The sequence below is a fragment of the Meriones unguiculatus genome, chromosome 7 (assembly GCF_030254825.1).
Source record: "Meriones unguiculatus strain TT.TT164.6M chromosome 7, Bangor_MerUng_6.1, whole genome shotgun sequence".
In the NCBI taxonomy this organism is placed as follows: domain Eukaryota; kingdom Metazoa; phylum Chordata; class Mammalia; order Rodentia; family Muridae; genus Meriones; species Meriones unguiculatus.
Genome location: NC_083355.1, coordinates 46838883 through 46858471, shown reverse-complemented (window position 1 = coordinate 46858471; position 19589 = coordinate 46838883). Strand labels below are relative to the sequence as shown.

The 19589-nt window shown below is 40.2% G+C and overlaps 1 protein-coding gene and 1 pseudogene across 1 annotated transcript in view; both read left to right on the top strand.

Moving 5' to 3' along the window:
* Nucleotides 1-19589, top strand: part of Ube2g1 (ubiquitin conjugating enzyme E2 G1) — a 67121-nt gene that overhangs the window by 882 nt on the left and 46650 nt on the right. The window lies entirely within an intron of this gene.
* On the top strand, nucleotides 160-15927 carry LOC132655212 (small ribosomal subunit protein uS19-like; annotated as a pseudogene).

Sequence of the window (19589 nt, the reverse complement as noted above, 5' to 3'; positions counted from 1 at the left end):
GCCTCCGCCGGGCGCGAGCTCGGGCCGCGCCGCGCGTCTCGGGGACGGTGGGCGCGGGCCCCGCGGAGAGCCGCTCGCTGAGCGGCCGGGGCTTTGTGCTCCGTGCGGCTCGGGCTCCCGCGCGGGCCCGCGCCCACCGGGCTGCGGCCGGCCCGGGGCCGTTCCGGGGCGGCGGCCCGGTGCCTCCCCCGCGTGCAGCCTCCGGCCCCATCCCCCATTGTCCCGGCCTCCGGCCGTTTGCGGCTTCCAGGTTGACTTTTTAGGGGGTTGGCTGCTACTCCGCTAGGACTGTGCGAGCGGAGCATGCGCGCTGGAGGCGTACGTGTGCGCAGGGGAAGGGGGGAGGGAGGAGGCGGGTTGGTGGCTTCACAATGCCGCCCCACGTGCTGCCAGATTTAAAGAGAAATGAACCGGCGCTCACCCCCGCTGTCCAGCGCCAGGCGTGTGCCCTGCTCGGGGCAGGCGATCGCGCCCCTCCTGAGTTGGTAGCCAGAGGCCGCCCCTCCCCTCCCGCCCCCCTCCCCGCCGCTCCCCTCCGATCGGAGCGCCGAGAGCTGCGAGGAAGATAAAGGAAATAGATTTCTGTGAGTTTGAGGTGTCAGTTAAATCGCCTTTATGGCTTCTTAAGGAAAAGGTCGACAGGGGCTGTTCCGGATTGTATAATTAGGTTTATTATTAGATCGTGAGCTGGCAGGTTTGGACAAGTATTAAAATTCTAGATGGAGCAGTGACTTGAAGAGAGTGGAAAAGTTAGGATACCCATCAGAAATATTATGTGCGAAAGAAGCGAAATACTTTATGGCATCTTGTGGTCTTTTCCTCGATTTATTTTGTTTTGGGGGAAGGAATTAAGACTTTTTTCCCTTAAGAATTCTCTGAACTCAAGGTCTGCCTGATCTATGGTAGAGAATTCCAGGTCAGCTATGGCTATGTAGAGAACCCCTGTTTCAAAAAACGAAAACAAAAAAAAGCAACAAAATCAAATTTGTCAGATTAAGTTTTTATTATGCGCCAAGTTATTAAATTGTAACCACTAAATGTTAGAGCAGCAGTCTTACATTTTAAAAGGTGCAAAAGATTTTTACAGTTCAACAATACCACTATGCTAAAATACTACCCATTTGTGAGTATATTCTTTTTTTGGTGGGGGAGGGGCGGCAGGTTTTCTCTGTGGAGTCCTTGGCTCTCCTGGAACTCACAGAGATCTATCTCTGCCTCTGCTTCTTTCTTTATCTTCCTCCCTCTCCTCCCCTTCAGGGTTTCTCTGTGTAGCCCTGGCTGTCCTGGAACTTGTTGTGTAGACCAGGTTTGCCTCACTCAGAGATCCGTCTACCCCCTTTTCTTGTCTCTCAAGTGCTGGGATTTGAATCTTTGTTTCTCCCCAGTAGGTTTGTGCAATTGTTGTTTCACAGATAACAGTAAAAACATTTTCAAAGGTTTTTTAACCAATGCTTGATTTTTTTTTCTGATGAGGTATTTTAAAATATACAGTAAGGGAGAATAGAAAATGATTAACTTTCCATGCTATCTTATAAAGTTACTTACTTTTCAAGTAGATTATTTTACAGAGACAGTATAATAGTTTGTCATTTTTGGGAAGTTTTAATTAACTTGCGCAAAATGTACAGAACAAAGTTGGTTAATTGAAATATGAAAATATTAAATTTATTTGGGAAGATTTGATAAGCACCTAAAAAGTAAACCTTTTCACTTTAGTAGCATTTAAAAAAAATGGGTTTCTAGTATAAAATAGTAAAAAATGATAAAATGCAATCTCTTGAAATTAGTGAACTTGTATAGGGTTTAATTGTAAATGCCTTAAACTACTAGAATTAACTGAGTAGGTTAACAAACCTGGTAAGTATTCTCACTGTTAGAATTTCAGTGCCTGTGTTTGTTGAGCTTGAAGAGTTGCCAGTGATAAAAATTTTTGATTCATTACCTAGGAAGATTTATCCTGTAATGAAGAAGAGCTTTGTTACTTCAGAAGTTGAGGATGGTGCCCCGGGTTACAGAATTTCTCACTTCTGGTACCATGACATGTAGAGCATTTGTTGTCTGGTGGGTTGTACCTGTGCAGTAAAGGTTACAGCATTTCTGTTTTGTATCCACCAAATACCAGTAGTATTTCCCCTCATTTGTAGCAGTGAAAAATACAGCTATTGCCAAAAGTCCCCTGGGACAAAATTAAGGTGTTTGTCCATAGGGAAGCCAGTAAGAACACCCTACACACAGACATGAAATCAGATAGCTTGTGTATTTCTTTGTGATATTATTAGGTTATGACTTACCCCTTAACCGATTTAGTTACAGTTTGTATGTGTGTGAGAGAGATTAAACACCAAGAAGTCCCCTTAGTACAAGAGACCCATTGTAAACATTTGAAAGGTACAATAAACATAGGTTGAAATAGAGTACAGACCTGGGAATGGTGGTACATGTCTTTAATCCTAGCATTTGGGAGTGAACTTTAGGCCAGCCTGGTCTACATAGATCCAGGATAGCCAGGGGTACATAGAGAGGCACTTTAAAAAACAAAACAACAAAAAACCCCACCACCAACAACAAAATTCAGAGTACAAAAGTTAATCATTTTTCCTCCTGACCAAGAGTCCTCTTTGAAGGATCTTGTCTTTACAGAGATATTTTTTATGTTGTATTTTATTTGAGACTGTTTTGCTTTGCCAGAACAGTTGACCTGCCTGCCTCTAACTCTAGTCCAGGTTGCGAGCCTCCACCCCAGCTGAAGAGGTGGTACACCTAATGGCTTCTTTGCTGCCATGTGCCAGCCACTGTTACCTCACACATTGTCTCATTTAATTCTCCCCAAAGAAAACAGGCTTATCCAGGTCAAAAATAAACTGCTGAAGGTCAAATGAACGCAGCTAATATAATTGCTAGAGCCAGGATCTTCTTATTTTATAGACTTGTTTTCAAGTGGGTGAATTGCTCCCTTGGGATCAGTACTTGACACAATCAATGAAGTAGAATTTTATTTTATTAAATTTTTTTCACATGTGGGTGTTTTGGCTGTATGTCACGTGGGTGCCTGGTGTGCTTGGTGCTAGAAGAGGGCATCAGGCCTTTTGGAACTGAAGTTACAGGTGGTTATGAGCTGCCATGTGGATTCTAGGTAGCCTGGATTCTCTGACGAGCAGCTAGTGTTCTTAACTGCTGAGCCATCTATTCATCCTCATGAAGTCGAATTTAAAGATTAGAAACCATCTGTGATGGTGCACTCCTTTGATCCCAGCACTTGTGTGGCAGATGCAGATGAATCTCTGAATTCAAGGCTATCCAGGGCCACGTAAGACCCTGTTGAGGGCACTGGGGTTGGGTCTCAAATACTCTAAAATTAGCTTACTCATTAAATACACCTCCCTTTTCAGTAATTCAGCTGCTCCTTTTTTTTTTCCTTATGTATTTTATGTTTATGAGCACTCTGTCTGCATGTATACCTGCATACCAGAAAAGGGCATCAGATCTGATTATAGATGGTTTTGAGCCACCACGTGGTTGCTGGGAATTGAGTTCAGGACCCCTAGAACAACAGACAGTACTCTTAACTGCAGGGCCATCTCTCCAGCCCCTATCTTAGTATTACTGTTTTTCCATCTTAGTAAAACTTATTGTATAAAATAATATAAAATCTTAAGTAAGGGCATGAGAGATGGCCCAGGGTTTAAGAATATTGACTGTTTTTCCAGAGAACCTGGGTCTGATTGCCTGTACCCATAAAGTGGCTAACAACTGTCTATAATTCCTGTTCTAAGGGATGTAATGCCCTCTTTTGGCCTCTGTGGGCACTACACACATTTATAGACATACAAAACTTCATTATGTATAAAATAAAAATAAATCTTAAAAGATCTTAAGTAAGTTAAGTACTTTCATATGTATAAAATAAAAATAAATCTTAAAGATCTTAAGTAAGCTAGGTAGATATAGTAAATCCAGCCTGTAAATTCCAGATTTGGGAGAGAGGCTGAGGAGAATAATCAAGAGTTTGTTGGCAGCCTATCTCAGAACAAACAATAACAAATGAGTAAGTAAAAAAACAAAACCAAAAAACTTATACACACACATTTAAATAAATAAATATGTATTTCTAATGTATCCAGGGTGTATCCAGTGATGGCCTGAAGTTCTGATCCTATAGCCTTCATCATGGGAAGGTTTGGATTACATGTATGTGTCATAATGCCTGGTTTTATGTTGTTCTAGGTATTGAATACAGAACTGCAACCTAGACAGGCACTCTACCAACAGAGCTACAGCTTTACACTCTACTTTTCCTTTCCTTCACTTCTTCGTTATTTCATAGAAATTCTGAAATAGGAAGAATCCCTATGCAATAACAACTAAATTGTGGCTTTTAGGTAATTATCAGCATGTTGATATACTTACTATAGAGTAGTACCAATAGTTCTATATGTAGCTTACTTAATACATAATTGTATTGCGATTACTTCCACGTGTTTGCTTATAATTTAAGGGTCCCTTGATTATTACTAGGATGAAAGTGTAATCCATAGGCGAAAATAAACATCATCAAAACTGAAACCCTTTTGGTGTGTGAAAACTTTGAGGGAGATGAAAAGAAGACTATAGTGCTGAGAAAGATGGCTCCCAGAGGGTAGGAATGCTGTGTTCAAGCTCCTAGGCACCCATATAAGAACCTTATGTCTTCGAGGATCTGTAACACCAGTGTCGATGAGGATGGAGAAAGCCTCATGTCTGGCTCCGTGGGCTTCCCTGGCTAGCCTCTTCTAGCCTAGTGAAAACCGGAGGCTTTAGTGTAGGCATCCTTGGTACCGAGTGCACCAACGCTCATTCATTTTATTCACTTGTCACCACTCGATATACATCACACATACACACTACATATGCGCAGATAGTATCTGTGAATTGGAATGACTTTTGTTTCTTGTGTATGATATGTGATTTGGGTGCATGTATGCCAAATACCAACTTTGTGGAGTCTTTTTTTTCCCTTCCACCTTTGTGTTGGATTCAGGATCACTATCACACTAGGTCATCAGGCTTATACGGCAAGTGCTTTTATCCACTGATCCTCTCTAGCTCTTGAATATCAATTCACGACCACTGGGTGGTTGGGTGGGTCAGACTCCCTTTCACAGGATCACCTAAGACCATCAGAAAGCACAGATATTTACAATTTATAATTAGTAAAATTACAATTATGAAGTAGCAATAAAAATAATTTTATGAGCCGGGTGTGGTGGTACACGCTTGTAATCCCAACATTCAGGGAGGCAGAGGCAGGTGGATCTCTGTGAGTTTAAGGCCAGCCTGGTCTACTAAGTGAGTCCAGGATTGCCAGGGCTATACAGAGAAACCCTGTCTTGAAAAACAAAAAACAAACAAACAAATAATAAAGTTATGGTTGGAGATCACAACAGGAGGAACTGTGTTAAAGGGTCATAGCGTTAGGAAGGTTGAGAATCATAGTGTTTACAAGATATATTTGGCAAAAGCCAATGTGAAAGAAACTGTACTGTACAGTAGAAATGACTCCACTTAGAAAAGGTGCAAAAGACAGATGTTTCACTAAAGAAGGATACACAGATGGTAAATAAGCAAATGAAAAGATGTTATCAGTAGACATTAGGGAAATGCAAATTGAAAGCACAATATGGTATTACTATATAACTATTAGAATAGCTAAAATTAAGATGTGTGTTCATATATATTCATTAAATGTTGGTAAGGATACCAAGAAAGTCTATTACTGGTGGGAATATGAAATGGTGCAATCATAGAAAATCTGTAGTTTTTTTTCTTTCCTTTTCTTCCCTCCCTTCCCAGTCTGTGGTAGCCATACCTCTGGTCCTCCTCTTGTCTTCACATCCTAATGGCTGGGGTTATAGGTTTGTGCAGCTACACAGAAGATGTTTTTGTTTCTTTGATTTGCAAAACAGATTTACTCTTGTTGCCATTTTAAAGCTTTAATTTTAAATTCCTTTTTTGTTTGTTTGTTTGTTTGTATGGGTCTGGGCACATAAGCCTTGTATGCTTGTGGAGGTCAGAGGGACGACTTGCTGGAGTCTCTTTTCTCCTACAATGCAGAGCGCCAGGATTAAAGTGAGGTCCATTAAGCCACCCTGCTGGCTCCTGGTCTTTTTTTCTTTTTCCTTTTTGATACAGGGTTTCTCTTCCCCTGTATAGCTTTGTTTGTACTGGAACTCCTTTTGTACCAGACTGACCTCAATCTCGGAGAACCGCCTGCTTCTGCCTCCTGGTTGTTGGAACTCCAGGCGTGTGCTTTTACACCCTGCTGGTTTCCACTTCTTGCTCTTGTGATTAGTGCAGCTTTTGAATATATACACAAGGATTGTAAGACTCTGCTTTCATTTCTTTTGGATTTGTATGGTCTTTCCTATTTTATTATTTTTTGGGACAGGTCCTCAGTGTATTGCCTTTGCTGCTCTGGAATTCACCATGTATAGCAGGCTGACTTTGAACTCAAAGAAATCCACTTTGTCTCTGCCTCTTGAGTGCTGGGATTAAAGATATACACTATACCAACAAGTCCTGTTCTAATTTTTATTAGCATTATTTTTGAATGTAGGTTTTCGGTAAATTTGAGCAGTAGATTATATTATGCTGCCTTTCTCAGGAATAAACAGGTTCTTCTATGATGTGCATTATTTACAAGAATGTAATTAACATTTGTTATTAATAATGGCTTACAGAAAGCTCGATAACTGCAGAAGCAGCCAATGCTTCCTTTTCTAGGAGCCACCAAGATGGCTGAAGTGGAGCAGAAGACGTGGACCTTTGCAGATTCACCTACCACACTGTGGACCTGGACCAATTGCTGGACATGTCCTATGAGCTGCTGATATAGTTGTATAGCACCAAAAGTGACTGCCAATAGCAGAAGCAGCATTCACTACTCAAGTGCCTGAGAAAGACCAAGTAAGAGGTGCCACCCATGGAGACCCCCCACCTGGGGGACATGATCATCCTGCCAAGATAGTAGGCAACATGGTGGGCATATATAATGGCAAAACCTTCAACCAGGTGGAAATCATACTAGAGATGACAGGTCACTACTTGTGCGAATTCTCTTATCACCTATAAGCCTGTGAAGTGTGCCTTGCCTGGTTGTTAGTGCCACTCACTCCTCCTGCTTTATCCCTCTCAAGTAGCTGTGTCAAATAAAAACCCATGTTTATTCCCTGGGGGATTGTGGGGGAGAGAAAGTATGGGTTACAGGTGGTGGTTCAGATATTCAACAGTGGCTGTTACTGATGGCCATCAATCCTGGTGGTTATACAGTTCACAAGAGAATTGTCACAGGGGTTCCAACTTGAGGATTCCTAGAGAGTTGCTATTCTTTAGTCGTTTTTTTGAATCCTGATGATAGTTTCTTTTTCTTTTTTTTTTTAAGACAGCGTTTCTTTGTGTAGCCTTGGTTGTCCTGTACTCACTTTGTAGACCAGCCTGGAACTCACAGATCTGCCTGAGTGCTGGGATTACAGGCATGTGCCACTGCACCTGGCAAAGATTTATTATTTATACAGCATTCTGCCTGCATGTCTGCCTGTGTAACAGAAGAGGGCACCAGATCTCACTGTAGATGGTTTCATAACCACCATGTGGTTGCTAGGAATTGAACTCAGGACTTTTGGAAGAACAGCCGTTATTCTTAACCTCTGAGCCATCTCACTAACTCCTGAAGTTAGGTTTTAATGCCAGTGAAGGAATGCTTCTAAAACAGGATAGATGAAGTTGCAGTGAGGTCAAGCAGGCAAAGAGCAAAAACGGATTTCTTCTGTGTCCTTTATGTGGGCTCTGGCAAGAAGGTGTGCTCCAGATTTAAGGTAGATCTTTCCACTTAAAGTGATCAAGTCAAGAAAATCTCTCCAGGCCTCTTCCCTCTTCCAGAGCTCCTGAATTCAAATTCCCAACAACCACATGGTGGCTCATAAGCATCTATAATGAGATTCGGTGTTCTCTTCTGGCCTGCAGGCATACATTTTATATATAAGTAAGTAAATCTTAAAACAACAACAACAAAAACCTCACAGGTGGGTCTCTGTGTGTTCAAGGCCAGCCTGGTAAAGACATGCCACTATACCTGGCTGCTTAGTTTTGTTTTGTTTATGAATATACTTGCCCTTTGTTGGATAGTAACTAGTCGGCCTACTATTAGTATCCCATTTCCTGTCTCCCTCTCCCTCCCCCCTGTCCTGCAGACAGAGTCTGTCTTTAGCTTGGACTGGCCTAGAACACTGTGGAGCCTAGGCTGTTCTTAAAGTCTTGCTAACCTTACTGCCCGCCCCAAACTCCCCAGTGCCAGAGTTTCAGACATGAGCCACCACTTCCAACTTAGTGTCCCATTATCATTCTCTTACTCCAATCTCTTATTTATTTCTTTTATTGTATATGTATAGCATAGTTTATGGGATCATTAGAAAGGATTATAAAAGCCAGTCATGGTGGTGCACGCCTTTAATCCCAGCACTCAGGTAACTTGAGTTTAAGGCCAGCCTGGCCTACAAAGCCAGTCCAGGACAACCAAGGTTACACAAAGAAACCCTGTCTTAAACCAGAAAAGGGGGGAAAAAAGGATTATAAATGAACATTGGGAACTTGACAGAATGGTTCATGATAGCCATGTGAAAAAACTGGACAAATGCTTATATATTTGAAGTTAAACAGTATTTAATAAGTATATGGTTAACTGGCATGAAGATTGTATTTGTAGCTTTGTATCAATGTTCCTCAATTTGGGTTGATTTCAAAATACTTGGAATTACTTTAAGACCTTGCTATATATAGTAAGGTTGTACCAAGAACAAGAAGGGAATAATCAATTACTAAGTTTTCTATATGTTTCAATAGGTAGTTTTCTAAAAATTAATAGAATGATGTATTATGTCAATGTTTTACCAGCATTAGGTCAGATACCTAGTCATAGGTAACCTAGTAATTTACAAATAGCCTTGTATTTTTTTTTTCTTCTGGTTTTTTGAGGTAGGATTTTTCTGTGTAGTCTTGGCTGCCCTAGACTTGCTTTGTAGACCAGGCTAGCCTTGAATTCACAATTTGCACTCCCTGAGTGCTGGGATTTACAGGCATGTGCTACTGTGCCTGTCTGTATTGATATTTTTTTTAGTTTAGTTTTTAAAAATAACTTTTGGTATTTTGAGACTGGGTGTAGCTCTGGCTGTCCTGGAACTCACTCTGTAGGCCTAGTTGGTCTTGAACTCAGATCTACCTGCCTCTGCCTTCAGAGGCCTGGGATTAACAGCATGCTTCACTATCCAGCCTTTAAAAAAATTTTTTTTTTTATTTTTAATTTTTGCTTATGTGCATCGCTGTTTTGCCTCCATGTATGTCTGTATGAGGTCTTTGAGTACCCTGCAACTGGAACTACAGATAATTGTGACCTGTCATGTAGGTACTGGGAATTGAACGTGGGTTTTCTGGAAGAGCAGCCAGTGCTCTTAACCACTGAGCCATCTCTTTAACCCCTTGTATTGATTTTGTGTATATATGTGTACACTTACTAGTGAGCTTTGAATTACTTTCAGGAGCACAAGCATCTTACCAGTGGCTAACCTCCGAAGAAAATGTCTCTTCATTCTCCAGCAGCTAGTAATCCTTAGAGAGGGGTTTCGTGAAGCCCTCCTCCAGCAATTGATAACTGCTTATAAATGCTCAGGGAAGGGTGGGGATTCACAAGCCTTAAACAAAACAAAACAAAACAAAACGCTAAAAAGCTTCAAATATCCCTAAGCTCTCAATGGTTTAAAACACAGGAGATTATTTATTTGTTGAGGTTGGCAAGCATCTCTGATCCATGATGTTACTTACTAATAGAGCCACCACCATCTGAAATGTTGTCAGAGCCTTCTAGAAGCTCCTGCATCAGCAATTTAAATACCCTTGCAACAGCTGATTTTGATGCGTTGTGACTTTTAAGTCACAGGTAGCATCTGGCCACAAAACTGGCTACAACCATGTTGAGGCCCAGAAAGATAACTAGCTGTTAAGAGCAGCATTGATGACTTCTACATTAAATTATAACATATTCCTAGAACTTGGCATATAGTAGGCACACAGTAAATATGCTAAATGAGTTGCAGTGTTAAGAATCTGCTTAATTTTTAATCTTTGTTGGGGATGTTAGGAAAAGAATACCTGGACGACTGGCATATTCTATTGGAGGCCAGAAGAGGGAATCATTCTCTGGAACTGGAATTGTAGTTGGTTGTGGGTGCTGGAACTTGAATCCTGGTCATTTGGAAGAGCAGTCAGTGCTTTTAACACTGAGCCATCTCTCTAGCCCCTACGTAATCTTTTTGATAACAGAATTTCCACAGCCATATTTGCATTCTTGGTGTCTTTTTTTTTTTTAAGCAGAGCATTTATTTTATGACTGACAAGATGAACTGGATGCTGCAGCAGCTGCCCTCTTGGGTTCAGGTATTGTTCTTCACGGAAACCCTGTCTGAACCTGCAACAATTTTTAGGTGCTTCATCCCACCAGAACCGGTGATTTCACCTTGGCGCTCCAGTTATGCTTTTTCTTATACCTTTGCCACAGGCTGACTTCTGAAGGCGGTTGGCGGCGTCACAATGTGTGTGTCTTATTGCTGTTCCTTTCTTTTTTTTTTTTATCATTTATTACAATTTATTCAATTTGTATTTCAGCTGTGGCCCCCTCCCTCGTCCCCTCCCAATTTCACCCTCCCTCCCTCTTCTCCCACTATGACCCTCCCCTAGTCCACTGATAGGGGAGGTCCTCCTCCCCTTCTCTTTGACCTAGCCTATCAGGTCTCATCAGGATTGGTTTCATTGTCTTCCTCTGTGGGATGGCAAGGCTGCACCCTCCAGGTGGAGTTAATCAGACAGCCTGCCACTGAGTTCATGCCACAGAGAGCCCCTGTTTCCCTCACGAGGGACTTCATTTGGAGACCGAGTCTATGGACAATATCTTAGCTGAGGTGTTAGGTCCTCTCCATGCATTGTCCTTTGTTGGGGTATCAACTCTTGAGAGCCCCCAGGGCTCAGTTTTTTTTTTTTTTTTGTTTTTTTTTTGGCTCTGTTGGTATCCTTTTGGAGCTCCTGTCCTCTCCAGGTTTTTCTCTCTCTCCCTTCTTTCACAAGATTCCCTGCACTCTGCCCAAAGCTTGGCTATGAGTCTTAGCCTCTGCTTCAATACTTCGATCAGTAAAGTCTTTAAGAGGCGATCTGTGATAGGTTCCTGTCCTGTTCCCTGTCTTCTGCTTCCAATGTCTATCGAATTTGGATGACGTTCCTTTCTGCTGCCAAGGCCAAAGAGCTCCAAGACTTTTTTTCTCATACCTCTTTATTCCTTCTCCTCCTTCATCCCCTCTTCCTCATTATATTCACGTTGATTCCTATTAAAATTGTAAGCTGTACATACGAAATTGCAGCAACTCTTCTATTGTGATGGACATTGGGACCTGAGCATGATTGGTTGTCTAAACCAGGTATTTAATGTTCATGCGCCAGCATTATTAATATGTCGTATTTATTGAATCAGTATAAAAGCACTTCATGTAAACCTTTTGAGAAGTTAGAAAGCGTTCATAAGATTTAAAATTAATTTTCAGATTAATGCTATAAAATCAGTTTATAAAAAATAAGTTATATTGGGCTGATGAGATGGCTTAGCAGGTAAAGGCATTTGTCACCAAATCTGAGTTAAGTTTGATTCCCTGAACCCACATGGTGGGTAGGAGAGAGAGCCTATTGCTGCAAATTGTCCTGACTGTGGCATGCTGTGCATGCACAAGCACACATAAAAATAAATAATGCAGTTAAAAATAAAAGAGTCGTATAGACAAGCAGTTCTGAATAGGATATTGTTGAATAGTAGTAACAGATGTTAGAACTCTTTCAGTAAAACTTGTTTAAAAAATACAGTGGAAGACTGGAGACGTGGGTTAGAGGTTAAGAGCACTGGCTGTTCTTCCAAAGGTCCTGAGTTCAATTCCCAGCAACCACATGGTGGTTTACAACTGTTTATATTGAGATCTGGTGCCCTCTTCTGGTGTGCAGACAGAATACATTATAAATAATAAATACATCTTAAAAGTACAGTCGTTATTCATCACTTTTAATGCAAATTATGTGAAGAATCATCTCCATTTTATGGTTTTGTTATGTGTTCTTCTGCCTTCTCATTTTGAAATTCTGCCTTCTCATTTGCCTGAAATTTGTTCTATTTTTACTTGTGGATCTACATACTAAATCCATCTGATTTCATGCTTTGATGATCAACAAGGCATACTCCCTTGTAAGATGAGAGTTGTGTAATAGGTGACTATTACAAGTCTTAGTAAATCAGGAAATTTTTTTTTTCAGCAGTAGCAATGTAATACCAAATGCTTGTTGGTGCTATGACTAAGAAACTTCAATAATAAATACAGTTGCTGACTGACAAGTAATTATTAGACATAATCAGTTTTTGTTTTTAAAATTTATTTACTGTTTATTTGTGCAGTGTTGGTGATCAGGATTTTGTGCTTTTCTAGGTCAGAGCTCTGTCACTGAACTATATTCCTAGCCATGCGTACTTAATGCTTTAAATCACTTATTAAGACATCCAAGGGAGGGACAGATACGGTGGCACATGTGACAGGTGGAGGCAGGAGGACCTCTGTGAGTTTGAAGACACCTCATTTATTTATGGAGTTCTAGGATAGCCAGGCTATCTATAGAGAGACCCTGTCCAAAAGAAGAAAAAAAAACCCTACTATATCCTCATTTTTATTATAAAATGACTGCTGGATAGAATTAAAATCTAGATTGAGCAGCCTTTAAACTTATTAGGCCATTAGACTCTGGTCAAGGCTTACATTGAAAATGTTGATTCTTTATTTTTATTTTAAAGGTTATCTTTACTAAATATTATGGAGTACATCTAATGATATGCCCAGTTCTTTTTTAATTTTATGAACTATAAAAATTTTTGCAAATAAATTAAAAACATTACACAACAAAATTAACCAGACACAAAATCTGCATAATTCAGTGAACTTTCCTTTAAAAACAAAAAACCGTGGTCTAACTGTGTATCGTTATCTGGCTGGTCTGGACCTTAAATAGATCATCAGCCTTTGTCTGCCTCTGTCTCTGAGTCTCAAGTGCTGGAATTAAAGGCATGGCACTTTCTTGTATTTATGCCTGGCTGCTTAGTGTTGTCGCCTCACCTGTCTCCTCTGGATGCCTGGATTATGTCAGACCTTAGCATGGCTTTTGGAAAGATTTTTAGTTATGTCTACATGTACACCACATGTATGTATGCAAGTGCCTCACAGGCGAGAATGGAGTCAGATTCTTTGTAGCTAGAATTATAGGCAGTTGTGAACAACCTTGACATGAGTGCTGGGAACAGAATCCAGTTTCTTTGGGAGAGCAGCATGTGTTTCCTGTCTGACTCTAATAATCAAATAATTTGTTTGTGAACTGATTAAATATTTTTTTACAGAACAACTAATTTATTTTAACTTCATTGCCACTTCCGATTTTTTTTTTTGATGATTATGTTTGCACATTGAAGCTTGATCTTTATCAGCCATATTGAGTGTCTATAACAAAACGTATCTGAGTTTTGAATAATGGTAAATTTCTGAGGGCAGTTAAGTACTTAGAACTTTTAGATATCTTATTTTTTACCTTTACAATTTTGGATTTTGTGTATGTCCACATTTGTTTTTTGAAAAAGTATGCTCAACCCTTTATTTTTACTATCCCGTCCTTCTCTTTTTAATATTTAATTTTGTATTTTATGTATGTGTTTTGTCTGCTTGTAGGTGTGTATGCACACCAGAAGAGGTGATCTGATTTCATGGGATTACAGTTGTATGGTTGTGAGTTGGTGTGTGCATGATGGGAATCGAATTCAGGATTTCTGGAAGAACGAGTAGGGCTGCTAACCTCTAAGGCAACCCTCCAGTTCCCTTTCTTAATGAGTGTTAGCATTTAGTGAATTTCTCCGTGTGTCTTCTAGCCTCCACGACATGGGCACCCACAACATCCTTAATCTTTTCCTCAGCTCTCGTGCTGAAGCATTTGCTCTTCAGGATAACAGGCTGCTTAAGGAGCTTTCCCTTCCCTACACCTTTAAAGTAAGTTGTACTGTATCAGTGATGGGAGCAGGTCCAGTCTTGTTTTAGTAGCATTTACTTTCTAACCATTGTTCATGATTTATCAAAGTTGAGCATAAGCTCTGGTTCTAGGTGGCAATGCCTCACATCAGTTTTCCCAAAGTAACCTGCATGGTATTTGTTGTAGTTGATCCTATGGTGATATATGTTACCAGCATTACCCTGGCCTCTTGGGTGTTTACCAGCATAGCTGTGACTGTGGTTTGTATGATGTGGTAAATTTTGAGTTTTCCTTAGTCAGGGTGTCATGGTAGCTGCAGAAAGGAAAAAAAAAAAAAGCTTTACTGTGTTTTTTTAAGTTAAAGCATTTTCCTCTGAGTTTTGCCTTTCATTTCCTCACCCCCCCAATCTATAATAGTTTTATTAGATTGGAGCAGATTAGCTTTATGCAGGGCTGTCTTATTAGTTAGCTGGATGCTTTATATTGACTCTAAAATAAAGAGAAATAAAAATAAACTTGCTGGAGAGATGGCCTGTTAAGAACACTTGTTGCTCTTATGGAAGACCTAGATTTTGTTCCCAGCACCTAACTCCAACACCAGAGGATCTGATGTCCTCTTCTGGCCATTATGGGCACCGCAGACATTTGGTGAACAGATATACAAGCAGGCAAAACACACACACCCCTCCCACCCCTACTACCAGAGAGAGGGGGGGGGAGAATTTCAAGAGTATGGGCCGTAGACTACAACAATAAGTCTAGGACTGGAAATATTTAGAACACCTTGTCAAACACAGTAAAAGCAAGCAAATAATTAACGATCACTACTGGAAGCTTGAAAGACATCATATTGGGCAGATTAGACTGAGATAGTTATGGGCAGATAAAAGAATAATTCCTGGGATTTGAAACACATTGACTTTAGGATTATTATTAACTTAATACTGATAAAGTTAATAACGGCACACCCTTAAACATCTTAAGATGTTTTAGAATCAAGTTACTTGAGGGCATAGGAAAGAACCAAGAGTTTCAGTGTATGTTTTTGTATGCACGTATGTGTAGGTCAGGTAGCTTCCTCTGTTACCTCCAACTTTATTTAGCACTCTCCCCCCCCCCCCCACGCACACTTAAAAAAAAAGACAGACAAGACAGATGGACAGACAGGGTCTCACTTAGGAGCCCTTGCTGTCCTGAACTCAATATGTAGCCTAGGCTGGCTTTGAACTCAAAAGATAAAAATCCACCTTTCTACACCTCATGAGGTTTCAAGGTGTGATACACCATGCCTAATTCACTTTTCTTTTTAATTGTTTACTTTTATTTTACATGTGTGAGTGTTTTGTCTGCATGTATGTTTGTGCACCACTTCTGTGTCTGGTGCCTAGGAGGCCAGAAAAAGGTGTTGGATTCTCTTAGAGTTATTACAGCTGTGTACAGAATGACAGCCATGTGGGCGTTGGGAACTAAATCCAGGTTCTCTGGCAAAGTAGCCAGTGCTCTTAACAGTTAAACCCTTCCTCTCCCACTTTCTTTTTCTTTTCTTCTGCTTCTCTTGTTTTTTTTTTTTTGTTAAGGTAGTATTTTCCACTGAACCTGAACCTGGAACTTGCTGATTATGATTAACTGGACAAGCTGGCTGACATCCACAGGAATTCTACTGTTCCAACTTGTGCAGGGATTACAAGGGTATACTGCCACACCCAGCTTTTACTCTGAGTGCTAGGATTCCGAACTAAGATTGCAATCATTCAGCAGTCTGAACCATCACATTAACTCATGTCAAAAGCATTGTTTTTTTTTTTTTTTTTTTTTTTTACAAGACTCTTGGGTAACCAAGTACAGTATCTTCTTCCTTCTCCAAAGTTTTACTTTCAGAAAACAAAACTTTATTGCATTTACCTGAAATAAACTTCAGTAGATGAAAGCTAACAGAAAATTCCATTAAACTATTTTTAAGTTTTAAGTTGTACACCATTCTGACTATTAGGATGAACTCCCAAGTTGTCCTGTTTTATTTCCACCATGACACAGACCATCCTTTCATTTGATGTATTCATGCTTATAGTCACTTAAGTTGTCCTGCTTTCCATGTACTCAGATAACCCTTTACTTAATAATGGTGGAGAAAGCGTAAGAGCCATGATGCTGATGACTCAGACATGCAGAAGAGCTGCCAAGTACTTTGTTTGAGCAAAAAGTTCATTTTGTTTTGTTTTCGTTTTTGTAGATTTATTTATTTACTTTATGATTGTTCTGACTGTATGTACACCTGTATGCCAGGGGAGGACATAAGATCCTAGTATAGATGGTAGTGAGCCACCATGTGGTTGCTGGGAATTGAACTCAGGACCTTTGGAAGAACAGCCAGTGCTCTTAACTTCTGAGCCATCTCTCTAGCCTCTTGTGGATTTTTTGTTTGTTTAAAAAACAGTAACAACAACAACAACAACAAAACCCTGTTCTGGCAGGCTGTTGATGCAGGCCTTTAATCTCAGTGCTCAGAAAGCAGAGGCAGGCAGAGCTCTGAGTTCAAGGTCTACGGAGCAAGTTTCGCTACAGCCCGAGCTACACAGAGAAACCCTGTCTCAAAAAACAAAACAAACAAACAAAAAGCTTTTAACTTAATAAAGAAAGGAAAATCATAATGCTTAGATTGTTTAGATACATGGTTAGGAATTAACATTCAGTTTGTGAAATTGTGAAAAAAGAAAAAGATCGTGCTGTTTTTGCACTTTACACTACAGAAATTCCTTTCCCAGTGGCACTCACACACATCATAAACATAAGCAATTATGATTTAAGAAATTAAGAAAAGATCTCTAATATTTCTTGAATGGGTTTTTTGTCACACTACTTATTTCCTATTAATTCTTCATATAAACAAATCTATTTTACTTTTGAGTAGTAAATTGGCCCTATCTTAAACGAAAGCCTTAGTATTGTTTTAGAAACATTTAGATATTTTTTGTTTTAGAAACACACACACACACACACACACAGACACACACTCACTCACTCATATATATTTTATTCCTGATGACCATTGCTGTTTTTTCCCCCAGAGATAGCAACTCTAGAGACAAAAGCCCTGGGACTATCTGTCGCAGTTGAGAGAAATTTGCCAGTGGAACCCCCACCTCCTCCCCCCCCCCAAAAAGAAAGAAAGAAAGAAAGAAAGACAAAAAGACAAAAGTTTGAAAACCTTTCTCATATATAGGCCAGGGTTTGCTTGGTCTTGTTCTAGTCTTGATATCTTAAGTTGTAGGATCATGTGAAACTTTGACTTGCTAGCAAAGTTTCTGTATCAGGTTCTGATATGTAAAATGAATCTTAGATTTAACTCCAAATTTAACAAAAAAATCTTAAAAAATTTTTAGTGACTAGCACACACAGTTCTTGCTAGAATAAGAGAGATAGCAAGCCTGACAATTAAGTTAAAAGACCAAACCTGTTACTGATAAGTGTTCTTCAGGGAAAGTAAAATTGGGCATGTGGGTGTGCTGAGGGGGTGATATGTTGATTGTTCGAGGGCCTAGCTTTCTAGGTAGAGATAGTAACAAGCATAGAAGCCCTAGAGTGGGCTGAGGGGCTTCCTCTGACTGGGGCAGCTGAAAGTGAAGGAAAGAGTCTTGGTGTTAGTGGGTGAAAGTGTTGGCCTTTACTTTCTTTTTTTTTTTTTTTTTTGGCCTTTACTTTCAATGAGACCTGTTAGAGGTGTTTCCATTAGAAGTGACACAATCACACACAGGAGTGCCATTTTTACAAGTTCATTCTTTGACTCACTGTGCTGAGTGTATAGACTGTAGCAGAGCAGGGCTGTGCAGAAATAGAGAAAAGATTGTTCCTCACACTTACTACATCAGCTGAGAAGTGAATATGTTCTTGGGCATCTGTCCTAGACTTAGTTATTAGGATTTATTGGTTGACATTTGCTGTGGAGGGTGGTGGAGTGGAGACTGCATTAAGAATGATTTTAAGGTTTCTTTTTTAAAAGTTTTTTATTTTTAAATTACGTGTATTCATAGCTGTGCTTATATATCTGCAAGTGCCTAAAGAAGCTAGAAGGGTTTAGATACCTTGGAGCCGAAGTTACAGGCAATTGAGAACCACCTTATGTGAGTGCTGGAAGTCAGGCCTTCTGCAAGAGCACTGTGCTTTAACCATTTCACCATCTGTCTGGCTCTGATTTGAAGCTTTTTAGTTGAGTAAATGAAAGGATTGAATTGACATTATTTAACTTGGAAAAGAACAGTAAAGCTTTATCAGTGGCTTAGTTTTTGAGTTTGCCAAATTTGAATTGCCAATTAGAGTTAAAAAGGAGCAAGTTGGTTTGGCCTGGAATTCAGCAAACTCCAGGTATGGCTTTAAACTATATAAACCAGGGCATTGTTAACAGCTCTGTCTCACTGTCTGTCTGTCTCTCTTGTTTGTCTGTTCCTCTTTCTCTCCCTTTCCTTCTCGAGGCTGGATGGGTTCAATAGAAAAATAAGCAGTAGATACAAAAAATTTGTGCTTTAGCTTTCTTTTTCTTTTTTTTGAGACGGGTTTCTCGTGTAGTCGTGGCCATCCTGGAACTCACTCTGTAGACCAGGCTGGCCTCGAACTCACAGAGATGTGCCTGTCTCTTCCTCCCTAGTGCTGGGATCACAGGCATGTGCCACCATGCCCAGTTGTGTACTAGCTTTAAGAGTTAAAGAAACTGGTGTAGGATGGGAAATGGTGACAAAAAAACAAAACAAAACAAAAAACATTTGGTTGGTCAAGCAAAGAAAGTTTCACATGGAGGTCAGGTAAGGTAGGGGTGAAGTTGCCACTGGAGATGAGTGGTCCTTGAGGAAGGCAGTTTCAGTGAAGTAGGCTAAAGCTTCATTGCTCTGAGCTGAGAGAGTGAGAGGAAAGTGAATCTAGGAAAACAACTCTGTACCTCAAAGGGCAAAAAGAAGCACCTGATGTTAGGTTGCTTCGTTTTTGTTTTGATAAAGTTGCAGAATTGTTAGTATATTTAACATTGAGATTGAATTTAGTGGAGGAGGAATGATTGACATGGGGGGGTTGGTAATGGAAGTTTTGAGGCAGTTTCTCTGAGGAAAAAAAAAACCTGTTTTGGAAGCTTTATTTAGCTAAAAGCATGATCTAAAGCAACAAGAGAGATGTTATTATATGGGTAGCTATTACATGGATAGAGAGTTAAGATTAAATATTTAGAATATGGAAACAGTTTAGGGCATGAATAGAGGCTTTTCATGACCATTAGCCAGTATTTGTTTTTCCCCCCGAGATTTATTTTTATGGGGCTAGAGATAGGCTTAGTGGTTAAGATGGCTTGCTGCTCTTGCGAAGAACCTGGCCCCAGCACCAGGGCTGGGCAGCTCATAACTGCCTGTAACTCAGCCCCAGGAGATCTGGCACCCTCTTTTTTCCTCCTTGGACACCTGCATAAACATAGCACACACATGCAAGCACATAAATAT